The 16,564-nt window shown below is 48.4% G+C and overlaps 1 protein-coding gene across 6 annotated transcripts in view; it reads right to left on the bottom strand.

Annotated features, from left to right (window-relative positions):
* ARHGAP25 (Rho GTPase activating protein 25) overlaps positions 1 to 16,564 on the bottom strand; it is a 441,995-nt gene that overhangs the window by 182,964 nt on the left and 242,467 nt on the right. Inside the window, exon 1 of one of the 6 annotated variants that reach the window (XM_078666647.1) lies at positions 355 to 473. The exons of the other annotated variants lie outside the window; for them this stretch is intronic. The gene's annotated coding sequence lies outside the window, so the exon portion shown is untranslated. Of the gene's footprint in view, positions 1 to 354; positions 474 to 16,564 lie in introns of those variants that run through there. 6 annotated transcript variants of the gene reach the window in all.

Here is a 16,564-nt window from a genome sequence, read left to right as displayed (position 1 = left end):
ATAAGTTCCAGATACGGGGGAAACTGCTTCTGGAAACATTAACCCTGGACCAGCATTTCTGGGACAGTCACAAGAAAGTTTAATATCAGAGCCTCGTATTCGGGGTCTAGCTACAGCAACCTTGGTTTCAAAAATAAAATCGATACTCAATTTCACAGGCAGACACAGAATTTGAAAAAAGGGAAGGCCCTACAATTAACCAAGCACACGCGTTAAACGCCAACAGACGGCACTTTATGCCTTGAAAAGCCCATTAAATACTTTCTTAATGATGAAAACGTCAGTTTGCTTTTGAAAAAGGAACTGCAATACGCTTTAGTTTGATTCTTCAATAACATGCAGCGTCAAACCTACCCTGTTATCAGAAATGCCATCTTCATCCTCGTCGCTAGAGAAATCAGTTGCCCTCTGCTCCAGAGGTACATAACACGGCCATAACTGCAATATCGCGAAGAGGCACCAAGACTGGTATCGGACTCTAGCACAGTGAAAGCTCTACTCCTGCAAAGGGCGAACAGCTACCTGTGCTGTAATGTATACCGCGGCACGGTGGCATGTACGACTTCCAAATTCGAGGCTGTGAAGGTCAAAGCTGAACACATGTTTCGACTAAGGGAGCAGGAAGACATTTAATGGGCCGCCGTTAAGCATTACAGTGAGACAAAGAGTTGTTCTTTGGGATACCTGGACTAGAAATATCAAAAATGTTTTACCACAAGTTAAACGATCCCAATTTATCATAAAAATCATAGGATCTCCGTAACCTAGAAAGTATATACAATCTTTTGTGTTTACATGTATTAAATCGGAACGAGATTGGAGAACTGAACCAAAAGCGTTTGGAACTAGAGGAGGAGGGAGCACGAGGCTCGGGGATCAGGTAAACACTGCCAGTGTGACACTTCAGGGTAACTCCAAGGGCACAGTTACCATTGGTGCATCAGGTGCAGTGCCACCGGAGCACTGAAAACCCTGATTAATGCTGCAATTTTTCTACTCCTTCGGCAGTCAAAGGGGACACTTTCCTTCCTTGCAGGGACCAGGTCATCTTTGCACCGCTACTGGTAACCTCTGGCATTTATTAACACCAGACGTGGAATGCACCGGTGGTAACTCGCAAAAACACCGCTGCATGCTTGGAGAGAGGTTCGGATGAAGGATCATCTAAAGTAAACAAACCTTTGGACGTCGTCCGTCATGCCTGTAGGGGCTCTAGGGATCCTGGAGCTACCTACGTCCAGTAAACACACCAGCGTGGTCACAAAAGGGAAAGCGGTCGCGCCGAACTGCTGACAATAGGCGAAGGGGCGCCCTTGCTAAAGTTAAAGCGTAGCATTTTGCCACTGTTGAGAAAAATACGCAATTTTAAAAGTAGATGTATACATGTGGCGTTTTGAAAAAAATAATTGTATTTAAAGTTCAAGCACAACATAGCGGTGCTTTATAAAAAAAAGCATTAATATGGCTGGGACGGCTAACGAAAAGCGGACGTTAGTCAAATAAAGAAAAGCACAAGCTAGATAAAACAAGCTCTCGGCATTGCAGTTCAGTTCCGAAAATGAGGCCTGACACGCAAAAGGGATTTCCGGCCGGGAGAAAGGAGAGGCGTGACACGCACTGAAGGGGCGGAGAAACAACGGAGCGGGCTGCGGAGTCTGGTCTGACACGGAGGGACAGGACGAGAGGAGCCGGGGGGGCGTCGGGGCACTTTGACGGTGCCAGCCCCCCCCCCCCCCGTGATGGAAGCCCTGCTTGTGCCCGGTGAGCGGGGTTGGGTGGGGGATGGCTGTATCTGTGCCGTTAATGCGTGCGAGGGAAGCGAGTTAGGGAAGCGAGTTAGTCTGCGCAAGCGCAGCTTAGACGCTCGCTCCCGAGGTGAAATCCGACCTCGTCAAAGCGCGCGTCTGGTAGCTGTCCACTCTCCTAAATACGGGCAGCATAAGTTGGCGAGCTGATGCATTCATGCTTCGCATGAATGCAACATCAGCTCGCCCTAAAAATGAAGGTATCTTTAATCTATAAACATTCAACATACTTGCAATGCGTTAAAATACAAACTAAGGAATGCTTATGCTGTTGTGGAACGTTATGGAATGAATGAGTGATACTATTTTTGGAACTCACAAAGTTAATAACATTGATGATGTATCATACTCAAGGCACTTGTGCAATTGTTTGTGATAAGTAACAGGAAGTGTGCCGTGGCATTGCAGTGCTGTTTTACATTAAGGAAAGTGTGACATGGGACAAGAGTGCAGTGTACTGTGCAGTTATCTAAAAGGTTTGAGTTCATGTTATGATTTTAGGAGTCGTCAGAAATAGCCTCCTGATTGACTGTAATAAAAAAAATAGATATCACAAATGGAACTGTGAAAAAAACATAAATTGTAAATCACATTAATCTTTTCCATATATTAGGAGATAGTTGAAATGGTCGGACTGGACCTAAAGTTGGACCAGGCGCCAAAAAAGGGTCCCACATTTGTGAATGTATATCTGTTTGCATCAAATAATTGACCCATATTTGCAAATGCATGCCTATATGCACAACATTGCTTGGTGTCGTGTTCTTCGTGTGCGCCGGGAGGTACACCATACACGGGACGCAGGTTAGTTTCACATTTCTTTATTGGTATCTCTCATAACTGCTAGTTAGCATCTCGTGCAGCTGCTGGTCCGCACATCCGTCCCCGTCCATGTCCTGGTCATTGTCTGTCCCCTTTCCTGTGTCGTCACCGGATCTGGTGTCCGGTGACCTTGTCACTCTGCCCACAGGGTCCTAACGCCCTACTGTCCGTCGCCCACACTGTCGGGTCACGACATCTCCCCCCTTGTTGCAAACAAATGTTTGTGACACATTTACCATAGTCCTCATTCACAGTTATATTGATGGAGGTGAACGAACGAGAGAGAGAGAGAGAGAGATATAGAGATAGAGAGAGAGAGTACTTGTCATTCTACATTTCTTCAATGAGTCTCTGTTTTTTTTTTTTGCATGTCCTTCGTGAATCTAGTGTCTCCATCGCTTCCTTGTCCTCTATCTTCTACCTTCCATGTGGCTGCAGTTGTCGCTGCCATTTCTTTTTTCTCCGCCTTCTTTGTCCTTGAAATGATATCTCTTTCTTGTTATTCGTTGTTGGTCGTAGACAGCCGTTATCATCGATCCTTTCACTTTCGTCACCGCCAGTGACTCTTTGGAGAACTTGTTGTCTTATCATCTATATTGTTTCTGTCTCAACACCTTTGGTCCTGGCCATGCGGTGCCTCTTGCCTTTATTTCCTTGGTGGCGCTTGTACGCTCTGCTCATTGTATGTCTTTGTCCTTTCTTTTTGCTGCTCTTTCTCCTGCCGTATGTCTTTGTCCTTCCTTTTTGCTGTTGTTTCTCCTGCGCCAAAGTCCTCTCGTGTTACTCCTTTTTACCCTATTTCTTTCCGTTGTCTTTGTGTCTTTCCTTTTGTTCTCTTTTTCTTTTATGTTCTCCTTTTCTCTTTCCTTTTTCTCTGTGGGTCTTTGTCCTTCTCTTCTTTGTTATTTCTTTTTTCTGTCCTTTATTTAGCCTTATCTCTGGCTTTTCCTTTCTTTTTTCCTTTTTGCTTCTTTCTTATTTGTCCTTCCTTCTTTTCTTTATTTTTACAATATTCTTATTTGGCCTCTTCCGGGCTTTCCTAGTCTTTTTATTCTTTATTTCCTTGTTTTCTCATCTTTGCATCTTTCCTGCGACTTATTTCTTATATTTATGTCTTTCCTTTTATTTTATTTTATTTCGTGTTCTCCTTTCCTTTTCTGTTTCTTTGGTCCCTTCTTTCCTCGTTATTTTACTCCTCTTTCCTTTTCTTTCGTGTTCTCCTTTCCTTTTCTCTTTCTTTGGTCCCTTCTTTCCTCGTTATTTTACTCCTCTTTCTTCTTTTCTTTATTGCCTTGTAACTTCTCCTTTGCTCTTTCTTTGTCCTTGTGCGATCTTTGTCCTTTTATTTCTTTGTTGCTCTACTTTCTTTCCTTTTCTTTTCTTTTCTTTTCTTTGTTGTTTCTCTTTTCTGTCTTTTATTTCGCCTTCTCTGGCTTCTTCCACTCTCTTGTTCTTCTTTCTTATATATGTATATATATTGTTTTCTTCTTTCTCTTTCTCTATTTGTCCTTTATTCTTCAATCAAAACATTTATTTCCTTTGTCTCCCTTTTCAAACCTTTTCCGTGCTTATCTTCCTTTTCTTCTTTTTCGTCCTGTCTTTTCTTCTTGCTCGCGTTCTCCTTAATTCACCTTGTCTTATGTTCTTCTTCTTCTTTGCCCTTTGCCTGGCTTTGAAATGGCTGCTCTCCTTTTTCCTATGACCTTTCCTTGAATGTCCCCTTCAAAATGTCACTTTGGTCGTCTTTGTCCTTTCTTGTCCTTAATATGCCCTTTTATTCTCCTTATTTCTGCCTTTGTTTTCTTTATTTCTACTTCTCGTCGTCTTTCCTTTCTCATTTCCTTCTTTTTCGACGTTATTTGGCCTTAAAATGGCCGCTCCATTATTGTCTATCTTTCTTTCCTGATCTAAGATGGCCGCCGCTGTTTTCGCGCAATTTCGCGGTCCTAATCGCATTGCCTGTTCTTAAGATGGCCGCCACCGCTGTTCTCACTGCCCATTGGCTCAGCTCGCCTCCTTCTAATATGGCCGCCGAGACTCTCCATATTCTCGCGATTGCTCGCGCCAGCCTTTCCAATTTATTCCTTTTTAGGTCGAGCTGACGTTAGCATTCATGCGAAGCATGAATGCTGTCAGCTCGACAACTAATGTGATCCGTTTTTAGGAGAGTGGACACCAAAGTGTTACGAGCGTTTTCAGTGCCGGATTTCACCTCGGGAGCGCGCAGCATTGTCTGCAGTGGCAGTGTCAGTTTCGCTTTTTTATTACTTTCGTTTTTCCCGAGGCTGGCTGAGGCTGGCTTGGAATGAACAGGCTTGCCCCCGCGCATGCGCAGAGTAACTCACAGCCCTTGTTTATATTTGTTTTAGTTCCGTGATGCTCCGATCTTTGCCCCTTCCGAGTGGAGCTTCCGAGTGGAGCTTCCGAGTGGAGCTTCCGAGTGGAGCTTCAGAGTGGAGCTTCAGAGTGCAGAGTGGAGCTTCAGAGTGGAGCTTCAGAGTGGAGCTTCAGAGTGGAGCTTCAGAGTGGAGCTTCAGAGTGGAGCTTCAGAGTGCAGAGTGGAGCTTCAGAGTGGAGCTTCAGAGTGGAGCTTCAGAGTGGAGCTTCAGAGTGGAGCTTCAGAGTGGAGCTTCAGAGTGCAGAGTGGAGCTTCAGAGTGCAGAGTGGAGCTTCAGAGTGCAGAGTGGAGCTTCAGAGTGGAGCTTCAGAGTGGAGCTTCAGAGTGGAGCTTCAGAGTGGAGCTTCAGAGTGGAGCTTCAGAGTGGAGCTTCAGAGTGCAGAGTGGAGCTTCAGAGTGGAGCTTCAGAGTGGAGCTTCAGAGTGGAGCTTCAGAGTGGAGCTTCAGAGTGGAGCTTCAGAGTGGAGCTTCAGAGTGCAGAGTGGAGCTTCAGAGTGCAGAGTGGAGCTTCAGAGTGCAGAGTGGAGCTTCAGAGTGGAGCTTCAGAGTGGAGCTTCAGAGTGGAGCTTCAGAGTGGAGCTTCAGAGTGGAGCTTCAGAGTGCAGAGTGGAGCTTCAGAGTGGAGCTTCAGAGTGGAGCTTCAGAGTGGAGCTTCAGAGTGGAGCTTCAGAGTGGAGCTTCAGAGTGCAGAGTGGAGCTTCAGAGTGGAGCTTCAGAGTGGAGCTTCAGAGTGGAGCTTCAGAGTGGAGCTTCGGAGTGGAGCTTCGGAGTGGAGCTTCAGAGTGCAGAGTGGAGCTTCAGAGTGGAGCTTCAGAGTGCAGAGTGGAGCTTCAGAGTGGAGCTTCAGAGTGGAGCTTCAGAGTGGAGCTTCAGAGTGGAGCTTCAGAGTGGAGCTTCAGAGTGGAGCTTCAGAGTGGAGCTTCAGAGTGGAGCTTCAGAGTGGAGCTTCGGAGTGGAGCTTCGGAGTGCAGAGTGCAGATTCAGAGTGGAGCTTCAGAGTGGAGCTTCAGAGTGGAGCTTCAGAGTGGAGCTTCAGAGTGGAGCTTCAGAGTGGAGCTTCAGAGTGGAGCTTCAGAGTGGAGCTTCGGAGTGCAGAGTGCAGATTCGGAGTGGAGCTTCAGAGTGGAGTGGAGCTTCAGAGTGGAGCTTCAGAGTGGAGCTTCAGAGTGGAGAGTGGAGATTCAGAGTGGAGATTCAGAGTGGAGAGTGGAGCTTCAGAGTGGAGCTTCAGAGTGGAGCTTCAGAGTGGAGCTTCAGAGTGGAGCTTCAGAGTGGAGCTTCAGAGTGGAGCTTCAGAGTGGAGCTTCAGAGTGGAGCTTCAGAGTGGAGCTTCAGAGTGGAGCTTCAGAGTGGAGCTTCAGAGTGCAGATTCGGAGTGGAGCTTCGGAGTGGAGCTGAGCTTCAGAGTGGAGCTTCAGAGTGCAGAGTGGAGCTTCAGAGTGGAGCTTCAGAGTGCAGAGTGGAGCTTCAGAGTGGAGCTTCAGAGTGCAGAGTGGAGCTTCAGAGTGGAGCTTCAGAGTGCAGAGTGGAGCTTCAGAGTGGAGCTTCAGAGTGGAGCTTCAGAGTGGAGCTTCAGAGTGGAGCTTCAGAGTGGAGCTTCAGAGCGGAGCTTCAGAGTGCAGAGTGGAGCTTCAGAGTGGAGCTTCAGAGTGGAGCTTCAGAGTGGAGCTTCAGAGTGGAGCTTCAGAGTGGAGCTTCAGAGTGGAGCTTCAGAGTGGAGCTTCAGAGTGGAGCTTCAGAGTGGAGCTTCGGAGTGGAGCTTCGGAGTGGAGCTTCAGAGTGGAGTGGAGCTTCAGAGTGGAGCTTCAGAGTGCAGAGTGGAGCTTCAGAGTGGAGCTTCAGAGTGCAGAGTGGAGCTTCAGAGTGGAGCTTCAGAGTGCAGAGTGGAGCTTCAGAGTGGAGCTTCCGAGTGGAGCTTCCGAGTGGAGCTTCCGAGTGGAGCTTCCGAGTGGAGCTTCCGAGTGGAGCTTCAGAGTGGAGCTTCAGAGTGCAGAGTGGAGCTTCAGAGTGGAGCTTCAGAGTGGAGCTTCAGAGTGGAGCTTCAGAGTGGAGCTTCAGAGTGCAGAGTGGAGCTTCAGAGTGGAGCTTCAGAGTGGAGCTTCAGAGTGGAGCTTCAGAGTGGAGCTTCAGAGTGGAGCTTCAGAGTGCAGAGTGGAGCTTCAGAGTGCAGAGTGGAGCTTCAGAGTGGAGCTTCAGAGTGGAGCTTCAGAGTGGAGCTTCAGAGTGGAGCTTCAGAGTGGAGCTTCAGAGTGGAGCTTCAGAGTGCAGAGTGGAGCTTCAGAGTGCAGAGTGGAGCTTCAGAGTGGAGCTTCAGAGTGGAGCTTCAGAGTGGAGCTTCAGAGTGGAGCTTCAGAGTGGAGCTTCAGAGTGGAGCTTCAGAGTGGAGCTTCAGAGTGCAGAGTGGAGCTTCAGAGTGCAGAGTGGAGCTTCAGAGTGCAGAGTGGAGCTTCAGAGTGGAGCTTCAGAGTGGAGCTTCAGAGTGGAGCTTCAGAGTGGAGCTTCAGAGTGGAGCTTCAGAGTGCAGAGTGGAGCTTCAGAGTGGAGCTTCAGAGTGGAGCTTCAGAGTGGAGCTTCAGAGTGGAGCTTCAGAGTGGAGCTTCAGAGTGGAGCTTCAGAGTGCAGAGTGGAGCTTCAGAGTGGAGCTTCAGAGTGGAGCTTCAGAGTGGAGCTTCAGAGTGGAGCTTCGGAGTGGAGCTTCAGAGTGGAGCTTCAGAGTGCAGAGTGGAGCTTCAGAGTGGAGCTTCAGAGTGCAGAGTGGAGCTTCAGAGTGGAGCTTCAGAGTGGAGCTTCAGAGTGGAGCTTCAGAGTGGAGCTTCAGAGTGGAGCTTCGGAGTGGAGCTTCGGAGTGCAGAGTGCAGATTCAGAGTGGAGCTTCAGAGTGGAGCTTCAGAGTGGAGCTTCAGAGTGGAGCTTCAGAGTGGAGCTTCAGAGTGGAGCTTCGGAGTGCAGAGTGCAGATTCGGAGTGGAGCTTCAGAGTGGAGTGGAGCTTCAGAGTGGAGCTTCAGAGTGGAGCTTCAGAGTGGAGAGTGGAGATTCAGAGTGGAGATTCAGAGTGGAGAGTGGAGCTTCAGAGTGGAGCTTCAGAGTGGAGCTTCAGAGTGGAGCTTCAGAGTGGAGCTTCAGAGTGGAGCTTCAGAGTGGAGCTTCAGAGTGGAGCTTCAGAGTGCAGATTCAGAGTGCAGATTCAGAGTGCAGATTCAGAGTGCAGATTCAGAGTGCAGATTCGGAGTGGAGCTTCGGAGTGGAGCTTCGGAGTGGAGCTGAGCTTCAGAGTGGAGCTTCAGAGTGCAGAGTGGAGCTTCAGAGTGGAGCTTCAGAGTGCAGAGTGGAGCTTCAGAGTGGAGCTTCAGAGTGCAGAGTGGAGCTTCAGAGTGGAGCTTCAGAGTGCAGAGTGGAGCTTCAGAGTGGAGCTTCAGAGTGGAGCTTCAGAGTGGAGCTTCAGAGTGGAGCTTCAGAGTGGAGCTTCAGAGTGGAGCTTCAGAGTGGAGCTTCAGAGCGGAGCTGCAGAGTGGAGCTTCAGAGTGGAGCTTCAGAGTGGAGCTTCAGAGTGGAGCTTCAGAGTGGAGCTTCAGAGTGGAGCTTCGGAGTGGAGCTTCGGAGTGGAGCTTCAGAGTGGAGTGGAGCTTCAGAGTGGAGCTTCAGAGTGCAGAGTGGAGCTTCAGAGTGGAGCTTCAGAGTGCAGAGTGGAGCTTCAGAGTGGAGCTTCAGAGTGCAGAGTGGAGCTTCAGAGTGGAGCTTCAGAGTGCAGAGTGGAGCTTCAGAGTGGAGCTTCAGAGTGGAGCTTCAGAGTGGAGCTTCAGAGTGGAGCTTCAGAGTGGAGCTTCAGAGTGGAGCTTCAGAGTGGAGCTTCAGAGTGCAGAGTGGAGCTTCAGAGTGGAGCTTCAGAGTGGAGCTTCAGAGTGGAGCTTCAGAGTGGAGCTTCAGAGTGGAGCTTCAGAGTGGAGCTTCAGAGTGGAGCTTCAGAGTGGAGCTTCGGAGTGGAGCTTCGGAGTGGAGCTTCGGAGTGGAGCTTCGGAGTGGAGCTTCAGAGTGGAGTGGAGCTTCAGAGTGGAGCTTCAGAGTGCAGAGTGGAGCTTCAGAGTGGAGCTTCAGAGTGCAGAGTGGAGCTTCAGAGTGGAGCTTCAGAGTGCAGAGTGGAGCTTCAGAGTGGAGCTTCAGAGTGGAGCTTCAGAGTGGAGCTTCAGAGTGGAGCTTCAGAGTGGAGCTTCGGAGTGCAGAGTGCAGATTCAGAGTGCAGATTCGGAGTGGAGCTTCAGAGTGGAGTGGAGCTTCAGAGTGGAGCTTCAGAGTGGAGCTTCAGAGTGGAGTGGAGCTTCAGAGTGGAGCTTCAGAGTGGAGCTTCAGAGTGGAGAGTGGAGATTCAGAGTGGAGATTCAGAGTGGAGAGTGGAGCTTCAGAGTGGAGATTCAGAGTGGAGAGTGGAGCTTCAGAGTGGAGATTCAGAGTGGAGAGTGGAGCTTCAGAGTTGAGATTCAGAGTGCAGAGTGGAGCTTCAGAGTGCAGAGTGGAGCTTCAGAGTGCAGAGTGGAGATTCAGAGTGGAGCTTCAGAGTGCAGAGTGGAGATTCAGAGTGGAGCTGCAGAGTGGAGATTCAGAGTGGAGCTTCAGAGTGCAGAGTGGAGCTTCAGAGTGCAGAGTGGAGATTCAGAGTGCAGAGTGGAGATTCAGAGTGCAAATTCAGAGTGCAGAGTGCAGATTCAGAGTGGAGCTTCAGAGTTCAGATTCAGAGTGGAGCTTCAGAGTGCAGAGTGGAGCTTCAGAGTGCAGATTCAGAGTGCAGATTCAGAGTGGAGCTTCAGAGTGGAGCTTCAGAGTGGAGCTTCAGAGTGGAGCTTCAGAGTGGAGCTTCAGAGTGGAGCTTCAGAGTGCAGAGTGGAGCTTCAGAGTGCAGAGTGGAGCTTCAGAGTGCAGAGTGGAGCTTCAGAGTGGAGCTTCAGAGTGGAGCTTCAGAGTGGAGCTTCAGAGTGCAGAGTGGAGCTTCAGAGTGCAGAGTGCAGATTCAGAGTGGAGCTTCAGAGTGGAGCTTCAGAGTGGAGCTTCAGAGTGGAGCTTCAGAGTGGAGCTTCAGAGTGGAGCTTCGGAGTGCAGAGTGCAGATTCGGAGTGGAGCTTCAGAGTGGAGTGGAGCTTCAGAGTGGAGCTTCAGAGTGGAGCTTCAGAGTGGAGAGTGGAGATTCAGAGTGGAGATTCAGAGTGGAGAGTGGAGCTTCAGAGTGGAGATTCAGAGTGGAGCTTCAGAGTGGAGCTTCAGAGTGGAGCTTCAGAGTGGAGCTTCAGAGTGGAGCTTCAGAGTGGAGCTTCAGAGTGGAGCTTCAGAGTGGAGCTTCAGAGTGGAGCTTCAGAGTGCAGATTCAGAGTTGCATCATTGTAACAGGTGCATCAACCAACTGAGCTAGCTTGAAAAATTCCGGAGTGCAAACATACTAGATTAATAATGTAAGGTTCCTTTTGTAACACCTGCTTAGGACAGCTGCTAATCACCAAACATCTGATGCAGAGACACGCATTTTTTCCTTGACTGAAGCAACTATAACGATGATGCATATGTCATAAGTACATAGAAAGCTCACGAAAGTAAGCATGTGATGCTGAACATTTAAAAACATGATGGAATAACAATCTAGTATTTTAGCTATTCATCTTAACAAGACCAATGCATTGAACACCGTTACGTTGGCTGATAAAAGCGCATTTTATTTACAGTAGTCTAAAAGAGCAAAACTGCAGGAAAATGACCACTATACAAAATAAAAATAGCACTACTCTGCGCGCCGCCACTCCCGTGCACCATTTTAATTATGAAGACCCGGCCCGGCTCCAGTGCGTACCACTACCAACTATTTAATTAATTTTAAAAAGGCTCAGGCCAGGCCGGTAGGGCGTGCGCACCACGGCACCATAATTAATGTTTATAGGCCGGGGCCCGTTACCATCCGTCCCTGGCGTGCGTTGCGCACTGTAACTATTATAATATAGGCTTGCCTGCTTGCTTGCTTCAGCAGCAGCCGAGGGCAAATGGAGCAGGCGAGGAAGCAACAGGGGTTGGGGGGCTGGTTGAGTGCAAGGGCGAACCCAATATGGAGGGAAGCGGCACACAGGCAAGAACAGAGAGCAACACTGAGTGCGGCCCCGGGAGCAAAGAAGTACAGAAGCGAGAAAGCATGTTCTATAGGAGGGACAAACACGAGTGACAAGTTGGGACATAAATAAGAAGCAGGCAAATGCGCGACAGGAAAGCAACTAATTAGTGCACGCAGCAGGCCTGGAGGCAGGCAGCCAGCAGCAGCCCTGCCCCGCCGGTCGGTGACGGAGACGGAGTGACAGACTCTGAGTGACTTACTTTGGTCTTCGGACTCGGATTCGGAAATCGGACAGGGCAGCTCAGCGTGGGCGGGCCTGGCCGCCTGGCTGCTTTGTCTTGGACTTGGAAGGCAGTTAAGTTCGTAGTTTTCGTTGTTCTTCTCTTGTCTTCTTCTTTGGCTATGCGCGCCGCCTGCCGCGCCCCATATGCCACGCACAGGGGCTTACTGCTTATTGGCCCGCATAATGTTGTGCGTGCCCTGGGGCTGCCTGGCATTGCTCACCACCACTCAGCAGCAGCCAGCCCTGCTGCCCACGCCCCCCACGCACGCGGCACGCGCATACGCGGCGGCGGAAGTGCGGAACGGAAAGTGAAAGAAAAGGATAAAGGCCTGTCCCGCGTCCCGCCGCCATTTCATAGAATCAGGCGGGCTTAGACTAAGATAACAAAAAGTGCCTTACACACTGTGTAAGGCACGGTTTGTTATCATTGTCACTTTTGCCTCATGTAATGTAACGTTTGCCTTTGTATTTTGTTCACTAGTAATGTTCTCATGTATCAGTTCTGTTTCTATTGTGAATTCGCTCTGACACCTTCGGGTGAAGTCCGCACATCCCTTCTTACTCGGCTTGCTTAGCTGGCAGAATGGTGTTGCAGCGTTGGCTAGGAGTTTATTATAGTTGAGCTTTTTTCTTTCAGTCAAACAATAAAGTAACATTCATACAACCTAAATTCAGGATGCTGCCTCCCTGCCAATGTTTTAGTCATCTCTCTTTTTAAAGTCGGGAACATTCTGTTAAAACAGCTGTTTAGGATGTAAGGTATTACTTCTCACGAAACAGACTGATTTTTGATAATGTCCTGAATGCAGCAAGGACCGTCTGAATCAATGTAAAGAATTGCAGTGTTCCTAATGTTCTATATGCGATTTGCCTTCAACTAGTAATTACCATTGGATCATTGTGTGCTGTCTCACTCTTAATGCCTGTTTAAAAAGAGTGCTCTATATGCTGGACCCAAGTATGTTGCTATTTAAACAACACCAGCGATCAATGCACGCTTCCACCACACGCACACAGAACCAGACGTCGGTGCACGCTTTCACCAGGCGCACACACACACCACCAACCGTCAGTGCACACTTTCACCAGGCACACCCCATCAGCCGTCAATGCACGCTTTCACCGGGCACACACGCCACTAGCTGGCAGTGCACACTTCCACCAGGCACACACACCATTAGCCATCAGTGCACATTTTCTACAAGCACACACACACCACCAGCCATCAGTGCACGCATCAATGGTTAGCACATCCACAATTAACTATTGTAGCAATCGCAGTATGGCGCACTTTACTTCTAAACATGTCAGTGCACGCTTTTCCACCATGCACACACACCATCAGCCATCAGTGCACACTTTCAACAGGCACACACACACCACTAGCCATCAGTACATGGTTTCATCAGGCATACCCACCACCGGCCGTCAGTACACACTTTCAACAGGCACAGACACCATAAGTCATCAGTGCACGCTTTCACCAGGCACAAACACCACCAGCCGTCAGTGCACGCTTTCACCGGGCACAAACACCAACAGCCGCCAGTGCACCCTTTCACCAGGCACAAACACCAACAGCCGTCAGTGCACGCTTTCACCGGGCACAAACACCACCAGCCACCAGTGCACCCTTTCACCAGGCACAAACACCACCAGCCGTCAGTGCACACTTTCACCAGGCACAGACGCCATAAGTTGTTCGTGCACGCTTTCACCGGGCACAAACACCACCATCCGTCAGTGCACGCTTTCACCGGGCACAAACACCACCAGCCAATACAGAGTTTGGAAAAGAATTCATGCAACACATTGTCATATACAATGCCAATAACTCAAACTTGAATGCTGCGAGACCTATTGCATTGCAAATGCTTGTTTCCTCAGCGCTTACCGCATCATCTTCACCGGTGGCAGTCGGGGTGAGCTCCCGCCTCGCTGCTCAACGGGCAGACTTTCTCGTGTCTCCTACCCTTCCAGGGTGGGCTCCTGGTGTGTCTCCAGCCTTCCCACGCGTCGTTTGTCACTTTCCCTCGTGTGCGCCGGGAGGTACACCATACACGGGACGCAGGTTAGTTTCACATTTCTTTATTGGTATCTCTCATAACTGCTAGTTAGCATCGCGTGCAGCTGCTGGTCCGCACATCCGTCCCCGTCCATGTCCTGGTCATTGTCTGTCCCCTTTCCTGTGTCGTCACCGGATCTGGTGTCCGGTGACCTGGTCACTCTGCCCACAGAGTCCTAACGCCCTACTGTCCGTCGCCCACACTGTCGGGTCACGACACTTGGGTAGTACCAGGAGTTCGGCTGCAAGTGAAGGTTACGATGTGACCCAGGGGGACACACACAGCACTGCAAAACAGTGTATGTGTGGTATATGACTGAGGGAATCGGGAGGGAATGTAGCTCTGGATGTCGTTCACTTTTAAAAATTATAGGTGGAAGACTTTTCTGCCTAATGAAGTATACAGAGTGCAGTTGAAATGAGCAAACAAGCAGCTTATTTATTTAATAGGTATATTGCATCCATAATAAATCAGTAGATAGCCCTTATCAGAGTTTAATAAAACGGAAGCCTCGTGCATGTAATTGAATATATATACATACTGGGTTCTACAGATGTCACCGTTTCTTTCCTCTTACATGGTAAATTCTGCTTACCATTCCTTCTTAAATATTTCGAATGTATGTTTAGGATATATACATTTTAATAAATGTCACTCAATGCAGTAATATAATATAGCATTATAGCTCGTAGCTTAGGCTACCTCGGTTGTTCAAGCTCATCAGGTCTAGTTTTGGTCCAAGCTGAAGGTTCGAAGTTATGCATTGTTGGATATATGCATCTGTATGTAGAACGCACATAAACTGCGGAGCTATTCGTGACCTGCAGGTTACACACAAATCTACAACGTCTTTGAAAAATTGTAGTGCCAAAAGCGCAATTTGGTTCCATTAAAAAAATAAAATCGGTGAGAGCCTTCCTGTATCAGTGGCTTCTTGCTTACTCGATGTGAGCCGCTAGGCATGTGGTATCAGTGTTTTTTTCTTCTAGTTATTCCCTTACAAGTAGTATGAGCTGTTCACTGATGCTCAGTGTTTATTTTGAAAAGTAAACAGAAACAGGAGTAAACCCGTTGACCCAGCTGAGACCGGGTAAGTATTATAACAACAAAGCAATGTCTCAACTGGTATATCATACAGGGGGACTGTTCATAAAAAGTGCGTCAATCACATAGCACAGGGACAAAAGGATGAGGGAGACCAAGTAAGGTGGAAGAGTTGTTATTTGCATACAGAAGCACTGTAATACAACAGATTGCAGTAAGCATAGCAACCAAATGTGCACTGGAAGTGTTGTAGTGAGTGGATGGCGCAGTGGTACAAAGCGCTTTTACTTCTACACCCCTTCGAGACAGCTGCACTCCGCATCTAAACTCCTAGCTCTGGTGCCCCGTTTCAGACTGCAAAGGATGGGTGGCAGTTCCCTTGCCCTGAAAGCCGCCCTATCCTGGAGCTCGCTGCCTTTTGCTCTTCGTAGCATTCAGGATCCCTCGCCCTTCAAGAAAAACCTGAAAACATTTCTCTTTGTCTAATCAGGCTCTACTTACTCCTCAAGGTTTGCACAGGGACACTCCTCAGAGTTTCTGAGCGAGGTATAAATATAAATAACAGGATTCAGCGCTAGATACATATATATTGTTGCGAAAGCAAGCTCCCATCTGACCTCTATTACTTTACCATTGGCTTACTAAAGCTCAAAACCTGGGGCAAATTCAAGAACTTGTCTCCACACATCACTGTCTGCAGTTATTTTTTCATTTTTTATTTGGAAAAAAAAGTATTTAATTCTTTTGAACTTTATATTTTTGTATAAATATTATCAAAGACGCATTTCCACAATTCTCAATTGACTTGAACAAAACATTTCATTTCATACAATAATCACAATACACTTTGTTATTTACTTTTCCAATTAATGTTGTACAAAGAAGTTACAAAAAACACAGTTGATGGACAGAATGTAGAACAATGTCATACATTCACCCCAGTACAAGGATCTGGGCCTAAATCCATCGTTTTTTTGCACTCCACACCACCCTGGGTTAGACACTGGCTATATGCAAATCAGCTCTGACCCTGTGCCTCATGGGAACAGTCCAGTCCGAACTACCGAACCATGTTTTTCCCAGACCGGAATCAAGCATCCAAGGACCGGTTTCTGGCTATCCTCCTTCATCAGCCTGGATAGCTTGACTCCAGTGGTGTGGAGAGCCTGGGACTCACGTCTGAGCATACCCAGCCCACTCGGGGTGAAAATTGCAAAAAACACAGTTGATGGACAGAATGTAGAACAATGTCATACATTCACCCCAGTACAAGGATCTGGGCCTAAATCCATCGTTTTTTTGCACTCCACACCACCCTGGGATAGACACTGGCTATATGCAAATCAGCTCTGACCCTGTGCCTCATGGGAACAGTCCAGTCCGAACTACCGAACCATGTCTTTCCCAGACCGGAATCAAGCATCCAAGGACCGGTTTCTGGCTATCAGCCTTCATCAGCCTGGATAGCTTGACTCCAGTGGTGTGGAGAGCCTGGGACTCACGTCTGAGCATACCCAGCCCACTCAGGGTGAAAATTGCAAAAAACACAGTTGATGGACAGAATGTAGAACAATGTCATACATTCACCCCAGTACAAGGATCTGGGCCTAAATCCATCGTTTTTTTGCACTCCACACCACCTTGGGTTAGACACTGGCTATATGCAAATCAGCTCTGACCCTGTGCCTCATGGGAACAGTCCAGTCCGAACTACCGAACCATGTCTTTCCCAGACCGGAATCAAGCATCCAAGGACCGGTTTCTGGCTATCAGCCTTCATCAGCCTGGATAGCTTGACTCCAGTGGTGTGGAGAGCCTGGGACTCACGTCTGAGCATACTCAGCCCACTCGGGTGAAAATTGCAAAAAACACAGTTGATGGACAGAATGTAGAACGATGTCATACATTCACCCCAGTACAAGGATCTGGGCCTAAATCCATCGTTTATTTGCACTCCACACCACCCTGGGTTAGACACTGGCTATATGCAAATTAGCTCTGACCCTGTGCCTCATGGGAACAGTCCAGTCCGAACTACCGAACCATGTCTTTCCCAGACCGGAATC

The sequence above is a fragment of the Lissotriton helveticus genome, chromosome 11, assembly GCF_964261635.1.
Source record: "Lissotriton helveticus chromosome 11, aLisHel1.1, whole genome shotgun sequence".
NCBI lineage: Eukaryota > Metazoa > Chordata > Amphibia > Caudata > Salamandridae > Lissotriton > Lissotriton helveticus.
This window is presented reverse-complemented; position numbering and strand designations above follow the sequence as displayed.